The following is a 13,345-nucleotide window of genomic DNA, read 5'->3' as shown; positions in this document are numbered from 1 at the left end:
TTGGTAAAGTAACTTTCAAGTGCATGGGCAGGTATGAATGAGAGAGCAACGGTATAATAATTTGAAGCGTTTACACCAGTGCTAAAGTAGGAATGAGGTGTAGCAAAGACATGAAAGAGGTAGCGATAACAAATATGTGGAGAGGCAATAGTGACACAAAAATAAGCCACCTAGTTATAAAACTGAAATGGAAGAAATACTAAAGGTTAACTTCTGAAATTGTAGCCGATAATAAAAAGATCCTCTTTGTTGGCAGGATTCGAACCTACGCGGGAATACCCCAATGGATTTCGAGTCCATTGCCTTAACCACTCGGCCACAACAACTTGCTGTAAGCTGCCTACAAATATTTTGTTTGAAAGTTTTGATGTTTTCCCACATCAAAGTACTGATATTCTGCAATGCGCTTTTTAAAAACAATGTTTTTTTCATCATGCACGTTCTGTCCTAAAAACAAAAATTGCATGAGTATATCTCTGGATCTGTAAAAGGATACGCTTGCATTCAAACTCTCTTGTGGCACTCAAGTTTTTTGGACCCTGTTGCACTCTGTTTTTGCGCTGCTTTTAGTCTACGACCCATATTACAGAAGTCAACCATCTCTGAGTATTTGGGACTCCTTTGTAAGTGCCTTATCTTTAATCCTTGAAAAGCTCTATAATAAAGGGGTCTGTCAAAGATTGCTTGAATGGAAGATAAAAGAAGGCCCACTTGTCTCACCAAATGCAGTAGAGAAACCTGATGTTTTACTCATGTTATCCTTAGTTCAGTTTTTGTTAGACCTGGCATCCTTAAGGTGGCCTACCAGCAACCTTTTTGCTTTTCACCTCAAGTTTTGCTGTATCTTTATGTTGGCCTTAGGACTCTAATCACTTTATCACTACTGTGAGAAAGTGGCTCTGTATATACTGTTCCCAAATAGGTACAGTGTGCACAGAGTCCCCAGTCCCCAGAGGTTTGGCAGAGGCTAAAGTTAGATATAACCTTACTCTCTAAAGTGGTAGCTTGCCGAGCAGTAAGGCAGTATCAGAGTACAGTATAAAACATTTGTTGTACACACTCAGTCAGCAAATGGTCTCACACACTCAAGAACTGAACTCTAGGCCATTGGTTTGCATACAAAAGATATTGTTGTTTTATTTTAGAACCAACAATAGGTATCAAAATATACTTTCTCAGAATGAGATGCTTTAGTTAAATACTTTGCAATAGGCAATTGACTTTTGCAGGTCATAGTTACAGTTTATTGCAATAGGCAACACAATTTGAATCACAATAATACATTGAGCTCAATGGGAATTTTAAGTTATATGCAATTAATTACTTTCAGGATTACTTTTCTAAATCCATGACTGGATCCTAGATTCAGTCCTGGGACAGTTCTTGGAAACAAGTGAGTAAATTCGTTTTAGTTACTGTTGTGATTTTTAAGCAATATTTTGCTATTTTAAAAGTTGACACTTAGAAACTTTTGCTGATCAAATTACCAATGTTATCCTATGGAAGGAAATTCACTTAGCAGGTAAGTGGGGTTATGGTTACTTTTTCTAGGTCAGTGTTGGATCCTAGATCCAGCACTACTGTACCACCTGTAAGCAGTTGAGAAACTGCGTTTAAGTTATACAGGCGATTTTTAAGGAATATTTACATGTTTGCAAAATCGACACTTAGAAGAAATTTCACAGAAAAACAGTCAATGGTTTCCTATGGAAGAAAATTCAAGTTACGGGTAAAGTACGTTCTCGTTACTTTTGTAATCCAGTGCTGGGCTCCTAGGCTCAGTACTGGGACATCTATCTAAAACAGGTAAACAATTACGTTTTCACAGTTGGTACGATTTTTAAAGAATATTTGTAAGTTTCAAAAATCGACACTTAGAAAATTTTCAGCAAAAAGCAGGCAATGATATCCCATGGAAGGAAATTCGAGTTACTGGTAAGTACGGTTAAAATTACTTTTCAGGGTCAGTACTGAGCTCCAAGATGCAGCACTGAGGTCTCTCCTGATAACAGGTGAGTAAATCAGAATTCGTTGTTCGGCTGATTTTAGATGAATATTTTAAAGTTCCAAAACTCCACACCACTTAGAAGAATTTCCAAGTGAAACAACGAAATTTTAGCCTATGGAAGAAAAGTGAGTTATCGGCTTTTAGGTAAGTACTCGACTGGCAGAGTTATGGTTCTGGGCATAGACTCAGGGGTCTCCCAGGGGAGTCCCAGCCTACTTGCCAAGCCTTAAACTCCCCTTTTATTACATATAATTTACACCTAAGGTAGGCCCTAGGTAGTCCTAGGTGCATGATGCTATGTAAGTAAAAAATAAGATATGTACTTTGGTGGTTCGCGTGTCCTGTAAGTACCAAACAGTCTATTTCATTTTTCACTACTGTGAGGTCTACCCCTCTCATAGGTTAGCTCTGTGTATTCCCCTATACTTTTTATTTGGTAATTCCATATCGGAGAGGAGTAGCTTTATTTATTTATTGAAAATCCTACTTACTGGTGAGGTTGGATTTAACTTTACTATTTTAGAAATGCCACTTTTAGAGAGTGAACATTTCTCTGCACTTACTGCTCTATTTGCCTGAAACCTGGCCCCAATACACGTCTGGATTGGGCTGGGTGACAGCAAAATTTGTGCCTTCCCTCTAGAGAGCCACAACACAGGTCACTCAACTGCACCTGGGGGGTGAGCTCCGCTCCCCCTCCACCCCCAATAGGTTCAAGAACGATAATTTATGTAAGTAAATACATTATAGCTACAGCTTATAATCATGCAAGTTTAAATCATTTGTTGTTAGATGGTTTAAATATTTGAAAGGATCTGTTTTTAATAGACATTTTACAAAAACCACTGGTACATTTGCTAATTCTGTAAAATTAACACCCAACGGCCGTGACATTGCCAACCACAATGCCGTGACTCGGATTCGAACCGAGGTTGCTGCGGCCACAACGCAGAGTACTAACCACTATACGATCACGGCGAGCTACTTGGGCTCAACGACATACAGTGACATGGAGAATGTATAATTCGGAACACTCAGGGCTGTTCCTGTGATAGACTGGATGTATTCATTGCTTCCTCATTCCTCATTCAGAGGCTGCGTCTCCTCAGTGGTAGATAGGCTGAAACCGTTTCCTGGCCGCCTGCTTGTGAATTGCCAGGAGTCAAAGATCACACATTACACTTACGGACCTGTGATGGGACACCAATGCAGATAAACCCACCTGGCACAGACCTTCTATTCTGTCTATTAGACCTGCATCTTCCCTGCACCTTTCAAGCCATTTGTATGTGAAGCAAGAAAGAGTTAGAGAGTGATCCATCTACACTTTTATAGGGAGGATGTCGCCGTGAGCTCCTCCCAGCTAATCACACGAACAGCAGAAAAGCAAGATAAATACACAGTTGAGGGGTGGGCTGCATGGTTATATTTTTGAGTAAATATTGAAACTGACCTCAGTGGCTCATTAGCAGAGCTGCGGCTAATGACTGGTGCCAAATCATGATGAAGCAAGCACCATGGCTCGTAAGGGACCCACAACACGCTTTTCTTAGCTCACTGAATTAAAGTATAAACTTCCGCCGTGTGTGAGTGGTAAAGGCTTGTTAATATGGTTCCTTTTCCAATTCAAGTCTGACAACAAGAGGCAGGAACCACGTGGCTTCGGAAGCTCAGGAAAGTAGCGACCAACCACAGAGAAAGAGAGAACTGGCAGTATGAGAGGTGGAGAAAACAGAAGCGGGAGCAAGGAGCTCAAATGAGATTGATGGCGTTTAAATAGAGCGCGTAAAGGAACAGTTACACAGCTAAGAAATGGGAAAGACAGACTAGGGAAAAAAACACAGAAAGGGCCTGTAGATGAAATTCTCTTCCTGGGACAGCAGGTTAAGAGAAATTACACATGGGGAGGTTAAGCATGTGACACGGGGGAGAATAAAAAAGAAAATGCAGTTTTATGAAGTGTGTTTGCCAATCCAGCCAGCACTTTTGTTCTATTTCTCTCTTTGCGTCTTTTATTGGTAAAGTAACTTTCAAGTGCATGCGCAGGTATGAATGAGAGAGCAACGGTATAATAATTTGAAGCGTTTACACCAGTGCTAAAGTCGGAATGAGGTGTAGCAAAGACATGAAAGAGGTAGCGATAACAAATATGTGGAGAGGCAATAGTGACACAAAAATAAGCCACCTAGTTATAAAACTGAAATGGAAGAAATACTAAAGGTTAACTTCTGAAATTGTAGCCGATAATAAAAAGATCCTCGTTGTTGGCAGGATTCGAACCTACGCGGGAATACCCCAATGGATTTCAAGTCCATTGCCTTAACCACTCGGCCACAACAACTTGCTGTAAGCTGCCTACAAATATTTTGTTTGAAAGTTTTGATGTTTTCCCACATCAAAGTACTGATATTCTGCAATGCGCTTTTTAAAAACAATGTTTTTTTCATCATGCACGTTCTGTCCTAAAAACAAAAATTGCATGAGTATATCTCTGGATCTGTAAAAGGATACGCTTGCATTCAAACTCTCTTGTGGCACTCAAGTTTTTTGGACCCTGTTGCACTCTGTTTTTGCGCTGCTTTTAGTCTACGACCCATATTACAGAAGTCAACCATCTCTGAGTATTTGGGACTCCTTTGTAAGTGCCTTATCTTTAATCCTTGAAAAGCTCTATAATAAAGGGGTCTGTCAAAGATTGCTTGAATGGAAGATAAAAGAAGGCCCACTTGTCTCACCAAATGCAGTAGAGAAACCTGATGTTTTACTCATGTTATCCTTAGTTCAGTTTTTGTTAGACCTGGCATCCTTAAGGTGGCCTACCAGCAACCTTTTTGCTTTTCACCTCAAGTTTTGCTGTATCTTTATGTTGGCCTTAGGACTCTAATCACTTTATCACTACTGTGAGAAAGTGGCTCTGTATATACTGTTCCCAAATAGGTACAGTGTGCACAGAGTCCCGAGTCCCCAGAGGTTTGGCAGAGGCTAAAGTTAGATATAACCTTACTCTCTAAAGTGGTAGCTTGCCGAGCAGTAAGGCAGTATCAGAGTACAGTGTAAAACATTTGTTGTACACACTCAGTCAGCAAATGGTCTCACACACTCAAGAACTGAACTCTAGGCCATTGGTTTGCATACAAAAGATATTGTTGTTTTATTTTAGAACCAACAATAGGTATCAAATTATACTTTCTCAGAATGAGATGCTTTAGTTAAATACTTTGCAATAGGCAATTGACTTTTGCAGGTCATAGTTACAGTTTATTGCAATAGGCAACACAATTTGAATCACAATAATACATTGAGCTCAATGGGAATTTTAAGTTATATGCAATTAATTACTTTCAGGATTACTTTTCTAAATCCAGGACTGGATCCTAGATTCAGTCCTGGGACAGTTCTTGGAAACAAGTGAGTAAATTCGTTTTAGTTACTGTTGTGATTTTTAAGCAATATTTTGCTATTTTAAAAGTTGACACTTCGAAACTTTTGCTGATCAAATTACCAATGTTATCCTATGGAAGGAAATTCACTTAGCAGGTAAGTGGGGTTATGGTTACTTTTTCTAGGTCAGTGTTGGATCCTAGATCCAGCACTACTGTACCACCTGTAAGCAGTTGAGAAACTGCGTTTAAGTTATACAGGCGATTTTTAAGGAATATTTACATGTTTGCAAAATCGACACTTAGAAGAAATTTCACAGAAAAACAGTCAATGGTTTCCTATGGAAGAAAATTCAAGTTACGGGTAAAGTACGTTCTCGTTACTTTTGTAATCCAGTGCTGGGCTCCTGGGCTCAGTACTGGGACATCTATCTAAAACAGGTAAACAATTACGTTTTCACAGTTGGTACGATTTTTAAAGAATATTTGTAAGTTTCAAAAATCGACACTTAGAAAATTTTCAGTAAAAAGCAGGCAATGATATCCCATGTAAGGAAATTCGAGTTACTGGTAAGTACGGTTAAAATTACTTTTCAGGGTCAGTACTGAGCTCCAAGATGCAGCACTGAGGTCTCTCCTGATAACAGGTGAGTAAATCAGAATTCGTTGTTCGGCTGATTTTAGATGAATATTTTAAAGTTCCAAAACTCCACACCACTTAGAAGAATTTCCAAGTGAAACAACGAAATTTTAGCCTATGGAAGAAAAGTGAGTTATCGGCTTTTAGGTAAGTACTCGACTGGCAGAGTTATGGTTCTGGGCATAGACTCAGGGGTCTCCCAGGGGAGTCCCAGCCTACTTGCCAAGCCTTAAACTCCCCTTTTATTACATATAATTTACACCTAAGGTAGGCCCTAGGTAGTCCTAGGTACATGATGCTATGTAAGTAAAAAATAAGATATGTACTTTGGTGGTTCGCGTGTCCTGTAAGTACCAAACAGTCTATTTCATTTTTCACTACTGTGAGGTCTACCCCTCTCATAGGTTAGCTCTGTGTATTCCCCTATACTTTTTATTTGGTAATTCCATATCGGAGAGGAGTAGCTTTATTTATTTATTGAAAATCCTACTTACTGGTGAGGTTGGATTTAACTTTACTATTTTAGAAATGCCACTTTTAGAGAGTGAACATTTCTCTGCACTTACTGCTCTATTTGCCTGAAACCTGGCCCCAATACACGTCTGGATTGGGCTGGGTGACAGCAAAATTTGTGCCTTCCCTCTAGAGAGCCACAACACAGGTCACTCAACTGCACCTGGGGGGTGAGCTCCGCTCCCCCTCCACCCCCAATAGGTTCAAGAACGATAATTTATGTAAGTAAATACATTATAGCTACAGCTTATAATCATGCGAGTTTAAATCATTTGTTGTTAGATGGTTTAAATATTTGAAAGGATCTGTTTTTAATAGACATTTTACAAAAACCACTGGCACATTTGCTAATTCTGTAAAATTAACACCCAACTGCCGTGACATTGCCAACCACAATGCCGTGACTCGGATTTAAACCGAGGTTGCTGCGGCCACAACGCAGAGTACTAGCCACTATACGATCACGGCGAGCTACTTGGGCTCAACGACATACAGTGACATGGAGAATTTATAATTCGGAACACTCAGGGCTGTTCCTGTGATAGGCTGGATGTATTCATTGCTTCCTCATTCCTCATTCAGAGGCTGCGTCTCCTCAGTGGTTGATAGGCTGAAACCGTTTCCTGGCCGCCTGCTTGTGAAATGCCAGGAGTCAAAGTTCACATATTACACTTGCGGACCTGTGATGGGACACCAATGCAGAGAAACCCACCTGGCACAGACCTTCTATTCTGTCTATTAGACCTGCATCTTCCCTGCACCTTTCAAGCCATTTGTATGTGAAGCAAGAAAGAGTTAGAAAGTGATCCATCTACACTTTTATAGGGAGGATGTCGCCGTGAGCTCCTCCCAGCTAATCACACGAACAGCAGAAAAGCAAGATAAATACACAGTTGAGGGGTGGGCTGCATGGTTATGTTTTTGAGTAAATATTGAAACTGACCTCAGTGGCTCATTAGCAGAGCTGCGGCTAATGACTGGTGCCAAATCATGATGAAGCAAGCACCATGGCTCGTAGGGGACCCACAACACGCTTTTCTTAGCTCACTGAATTAAAGTATAAACTTCCGCCGTGTGTGAGTGGTAAAGGCTTGTTAATATGGTTCCTTTTCCAATTCAAGTCTGACAACAAGAGGCAGGAACCACGTGGCTTCGGAAGCTCAGGAAAGTAGCCACCAACCACAGAGAAAGAGAGAACTGGCAGTATGAGAGGTGGAGAAAACAGAAGCGGGAGCAAGGAGCTCAAATGAGATTGATGGCGTTTAAATAGAGCGCGTAAAGGAACAGTTACACAGCTAAGAAATGGGAAAGACAGACTAGGGAAAAAAACACAGAAAGAGCCTGTAGATGAAATTCTCTTCCTGGGACAGCAGGTTAAGAGAAATTACACATGGGGAGGTTAAGCATGTAACACGGGGGAGAATAAAAAAGAAAATGCAGTTTTATGAAGTGTGTTTGCCAATCCAGCCAGCACTTTTGTTCTATTTCTCTCTTTGCGTCTTTTATTGGTAAAGTAACTTTCAAGTGCATGCGCAGGTATGAATGAGAGAGCAACGGTATAATAATTTGAAGCGTTTACACCAGTGCTAAAGTAGGAATGAGGTGTAGCAAAGACATGAAAGAGGTAGCGATAACAAATATGTGGAGAGGCAATAGTGACACAAAAATAAGCCACCTATTTATAAAACTGAAATGGAAGAAATACTAAAGGTTAACTTCTGAAATTGTAGCCGATAATAAAAAGATTCTCGTTGTTGGCAGGATTCGAACCTGCGCGGGGATACCCCAATGGATTTCGAGTCCATCGCCTTAACCACTCGGCCACAACAACTTGCTGTAAGCTGCCTACAAATATTTTTTTGAAAGTTTTGAAGTTTTCCCACATCAAAGTACTGATATTCTGCAATGCGCTTTTTAAAAACAATGTTTTTTTCATCATGCACGTTCTGTCCTAAAAACAAAAATTGCATGAGTATATCTCTGGATCTGTAAAAGGATACGCTTGCATTCAAACTCCCTTGTGGCACTCAAGTTTTTTGGACCCTGTTGCACTCTGTTTTTGCGCTGCTTTTAGTCTACGACCCATATTACAGAAGTCAACCATCTCTGTGTTTTTGGGACTCCTTTGTAAGTGCCTTATCTTTAATCCTTGAAAAGCTCTATAATAAAGGGGTCTGTCAAAGATTGCTTGAATGGAAGATAAAAGAAGGCCCACTTGTCTCACCAAATGCAGTAGAGAAACCTGATGTTTTACTCATGTTATCCTTAGTTCAGTTTTTGGTAGACCTGGCCTCCTTAAGGTGGCCTACCAGCAACCTTTTTGCTTTTCACCTCACGTTTTGCTGTATCTTTATGTTGGCCTTAGGACTCTAATCACTTTATCACTACTGTGAGAAAGTGGCTCTGTATATACTGTTCCCAAATAGGTACAGTGTGCACAGAGTCCCCAGTCCCCAGAGGTTTGGCAGAGGCTAAAGTTAGATATAACCTTACTCTCTAAAGTGGTAGCTTGCCGAGCAGTAAGGCAGTATCAGAGTACAGTGTAAAACATTTGTTGTACACACTCAGTCAGCAAATGGTCTCACACACTCAAGAACTGAACTCTAGGCCATTGGTTTGCATACAAAAGATATTGTTGTTTTATTTTAGAACCAACAATAGGTATCAAAATATACTTTCTCAGAATGAGATGCTTTAGTTAAATACTTTGCAATAGGCAATTGACTTTTGCAGGTCATAGTTACAGTTTATTGCAATAGGCAACACAATTTGAATCACAATAATACATTGAGCTCAATGGGAATTTTAAGTTATATGCAATTAATTACTTTCAGGATTACTTTTCTAAATCCAGGACTGGATCCTAGATTCAGTCCTGGGACATTTCTTGGAAACAAGTGAGTAAATTCGTTTTAGTTACTGTTGTGATTTTTAAGCAATATTTTGCTATTTTAAAAGTTGACACTTCGAAACTTTTGCTGATCAAATTACCAATGTTATCCTATGGAAGGAAATTCACTTAGCAGGTAAGTGGGGTTATGGTTACTTTTTCTAGGTCAGTGTTGGATCCTAGATCCAGCACTACTGTACCACCTGTAAGCAGTTGAGAAACTGCGTTTAAGTTATACAGGCGATTTTTAAGGAATATTTACATGTTTGCAAAATCGACACTTAGAAGAAATTTCACAGAAAAACAGTCAATGGTTTCCTATGGAAGAAAATTCAAGTTACGGGTAAAGTACGTTCTCGTTACTTTTGTAATCCAGTGCTGGGCTCCTAGGCTCAGTACTGGGACATCTATCTAAAACAGGTAAACAATTACGTTTTCACAGTTGGTACGATTTTTAAAGAATATTTGTAAGTTTCAAAAATCGACACTTAGAAAATTTTCAGCAAAAAGCAGGCAATGATATCCCATGGAAGGAAATTCGAGTTACTGGTAAGTACGGTTAAAATTACTTTTCAGGGTCAGTACTGAGCTCCAAGATGCAGCACTGAGGTCTCTCCTGATAACAGGTGAGTAAATCAGAATTCGTTGTTCGGCTGATTTTAGATGAATATTTTAAAGTTCCAAAACTCCACACCACTTAGAAGAATTTCCAAGTGAAACAACGAAATTTTAGCCTATGGAAGAAAAGTGAGTTATCGGCTTTTAGGTAAGTACTCGACTGGCAGAGTTATGGTTCTGGGCATAGACTCAGGGGTCTCCCAGGGGAGTCCCAGCCTACTTGCCAAGCCTTAAACTCCCCTTTTGTTACATATAATTTACACCTAAGGTAGGCCCTAGGTAGTCCTAGGTGCATGATGCTATGTAAGTAAAAAATAAGATATGTACTTTGGTGGTTCACGTGTCCTGTAAGTACCAAACCGTCTATTTCATTTTTCACTACTGTGAGGTCTACCCCTCTCATAGGTTAGCTCTGTGTATTCCCCTATACTTTTTATTTGGTAATTCCATATCGGAGAGGAGTAGCTTTATTTATTTATTGAAAATCCTACTTACTGGTGAGGTTGGATTTAACTTTACTATTTTAGAAATGCCACTTTTAGAGAGTGAACATTTCTCTGCACTTACTGCTCTATTTGCCTGAAACCTGGCCCCAATACACGTCTGGATTGGGCTGGGTGACAGCAAAATTTGTGCCTTCCCTCTAGAGAGCCACAACACAGGTCACTCAACTGCACCTGGGGGGTGAGCTCCGCTCCCCCTCCACCCCCAATAGGTTCAAGAACGATAATTTATGTAAGTAAATACATTATAGCTACAGCTTATAATCATGCGAGTTTAAATCATTTGTTGTTAGATGGTTTAAATATTTGAAAGGATCTGTTTTTAATAGACATTTTCCAAAAACCACTGGTACATTTGCTAATTCTGTAAAATTAACACCCAACTGCCGTGACATTGCCAACCACAATGCCGTGACTCGGATTCGAACCGAGGTTGCTGCGGCCACAACGCAGAGTACTAACCACTATACGATCACGGCGAGCTACTTGGGCTCAACGACATACAGTGACATGGAGAATTTATAATTCGGAACACTCAGGGCTGTTCCTGTGATAGGCTGGATGTATTCATTGCTTCCTCATTCCTCATTCAGAGGCTGCGTCTCCTCAGTGGTAGATAGGCTGAAACCGTTTCCTGGCCGCCTGCTTGTGAATTGCCAGGAGTCAAAGATCACACATTACACTTACGGACCTGTGATGGGACACCAATGCAGAGAAACCCACCTGGCACAGACCTTCTATTCTGTCTATTAGACCTGCATCTTCCCTGCACCTTTCAAGCCATTTGTATGTGAAGCAAGAAAGAGTTAGAGAGTGATCCATCTACACTTTTATAGGGAGGATGTCGCCGTGAGCTCCTCCCAGCTAATCACACGAACAGCAGAAAAGCAAGATAAATACACAGTTGAGGGGTGGGCTGCATGGTTATATTTTTGAGTAAATATTGAAACTGACCTCAGTGGCTCATTAGCAGAGCTGCGGCTAATGACTGGTGCCAAATCATGATGAAGCAAGCACCATGGCTCGTAGGGGACCCACAACACGCTTTTCTTAGCTCACTGAATTAAAGTATAAACTTCCGCCGTGTGTGAGTGGTAAAGGCTTGTTAATATGGTTCCTTTTCCAATTCAAGTCTGACAACAAGAGGCAGGAACCACGTGGCTTCGGAAGCTCAGGAAAGTAGCCACCAACCACAGAGAAAGAGAGAACTGGCAGTATGAGAGGTGGAGAAAACAGAAGCGGGAGCAAGGAGCTCAAATGAGATTGAAGCCGTTTAAATAGAGCGCGTAAAGGAACAGTTACACAGCTAAGAAATGGGAAAGACAGACTGGGGAAAAAAACACAGAAAGGGCCTGTAGATGAAATTCTCTTCCTGGGACAGCAGGTTAAGAGAAATTACACATGGGGAGGTTAAGCATGTGACACGGGGGAGAATAAAAAAGAAAATGCAGTTTTATGAAGTGTGTTTGCCAATCCAGCCAGCACTTTTGTTCTATTTCTCTCTTTGCGTCTTTTATTGGTAAAGTAACTTTCAAGTGCATGGGCAGGTATGAATGAGAGAGCAACGGTATAATAATTTGAAGCGTTTACACCAGTGCTAAAGTAGGAATGAGGTGTAGCAAAGACATGAAAGAGGTAGCGATAACAAATATGTGGAGAGGCAATAGTGACACAAAAATAAGCCACCTAGTTATAAAACTGAAATGGAAGAAATACTAAAGGTTAACTTCTGAAATTGTAGCCGATAATAAAAAGATCCTCTTTGTTGGCAGGATTCGAACCTACGCGGGAATACCCCAATGGATTTCGAGTCCATTGCCTTAACCACTCGGCCACAACAACTTGCTGTAAGCTGCCTACAAATATTTTGTTTGAAAGTTTTGATGTTTTCCCACATCAAAGTACTGATATTCTGCAATGCGCTTTTTAAAAACAATGTTTTTTTCATCATGCACGTTCTGTCCTAAAAACAAAAATTGCATGAGTATATCTCTGGATCTGTAAAAGGATACGCTTGCATTCAAACTCTCTTGTGGCACTCAAGTTTTTTGGACCCTGTTGCACTCTGTTTTTGCGCTGCTTTTAGTCTACGACCCATATTACAGAAGTCAACCATCTCTGAGTATTTGGGACTCCTTTGTAAGTGCCTTATCTTTAATCCTTGAAAAGCTCTATAATAAAGGGGTCTGTCAAAGATTGCTTGAATGGAAGATAAAAGAAGGCCCACTTGTCTCACCAAATGCAGTAGAGAAACCTGATGTTTTACTCATGTTATCCTTAGTTCAGTTTTTGTTAGACCTGGCATCCTTAAGGTGGCCTACCAGCAACCTTTTTGCTTTTCACCTCAAGTTTTGCTGTATCTTTATGTTGGCCTTAGGACTCTAATCACTTTATCACTACTGTGAGAAAGTGGCTCTGTATATACTGTTCCCAAATAGGTACAGTGTGCACAGAGTCCCCAGTCCCCAGAGGTTTGGCAGAGGCTAAAGTTAGATATAACCTTACTCTCTAAAGTGGTAGCTTGCCGAGCAGTAAGGCAGTATCAGAGTACAGTATAAAACATTTGTTGTACACACTCAGTCAGCAAATGGTCTCACACACTCAAGAACTGAACTCTAGGCCATTGGTTTGCATACAAAAGATATTGTTGTTTTATTTTAGAACCAACAATAGGTATCAAAATATACTTTCTCAGAATGAGATGCTTTAGTTAAATACTTTGCAATAGGCAATTGACTTTTGCAGGTCATAGTTACAGTTTATTGCAATAGGCAACACAATTTGAATCACAAT

At 40.2% G+C, this 13,345-nt stretch overlaps 6 non-coding genes across 6 annotated transcripts; all 6 read right to left on the bottom strand.

Annotated features, from left to right (window-relative positions):
* Window positions 1–244: 244 nt before the first annotated feature.
* On the bottom strand, window positions 245–326 carry TRNAS-CGA (transfer RNA serine (anticodon CGA)). The gene has a single exon. It is a non-coding gene; the product is annotated as a tRNA-Ser (tRNA).
* A 2,588-nt stretch (window positions 327–2,914) lies between these two features.
* On the bottom strand, window positions 2,915–2,986 carry TRNAH-GUG (transfer RNA histidin (anticodon GUG)). Its single transcript has one exon. It is a non-coding gene; the product is annotated as a tRNA-His (tRNA).
* Window positions 2,987–4,267: 1,281 nt separating this feature from the next.
* TRNAS-UGA (transfer RNA serine (anticodon UGA)) lies at window positions 4,268–4,349 on the bottom strand. Its single transcript has one exon. It is a non-coding gene; the product is annotated as a tRNA-Ser (tRNA).
* Window positions 4,350–8,290: 3,941 nt separating this feature from the next.
* On the bottom strand, window positions 8,291–8,372 carry TRNAS-CGA (transfer RNA serine (anticodon CGA)). Its single transcript has one exon. It is a non-coding gene; the product is annotated as a tRNA-Ser (tRNA).
* Window positions 8,373–10,959: 2,587 nt separating this feature from the next.
* Window positions 10,960–11,031, bottom strand: TRNAH-GUG (transfer RNA histidin (anticodon GUG)). Its single transcript has one exon. It is a non-coding gene; the product is annotated as a tRNA-His (tRNA).
* A 1,281-nt stretch (window positions 11,032–12,312) lies between these two features.
* On the bottom strand, window positions 12,313–12,394 carry TRNAS-CGA (transfer RNA serine (anticodon CGA)). The gene has a single exon. It is a non-coding gene; the product is annotated as a tRNA-Ser (tRNA).
* Between the last annotated feature and the right edge of the window lie 951 nt (window positions 12,395–13,345).

Source organism: Triturus cristatus, chromosome 12 (genome assembly GCF_964204655.1).
Source record: "Triturus cristatus chromosome 12, aTriCri1.1, whole genome shotgun sequence".
Classification (NCBI taxonomy): Eukaryota; Metazoa; Chordata; class Amphibia; order Caudata; family Salamandridae; genus Triturus; species Triturus cristatus.
The sequence above is the reverse complement of the archived record's forward strand: the minus strand, read 5'-3'. Positions and strand labels throughout refer to the sequence as shown.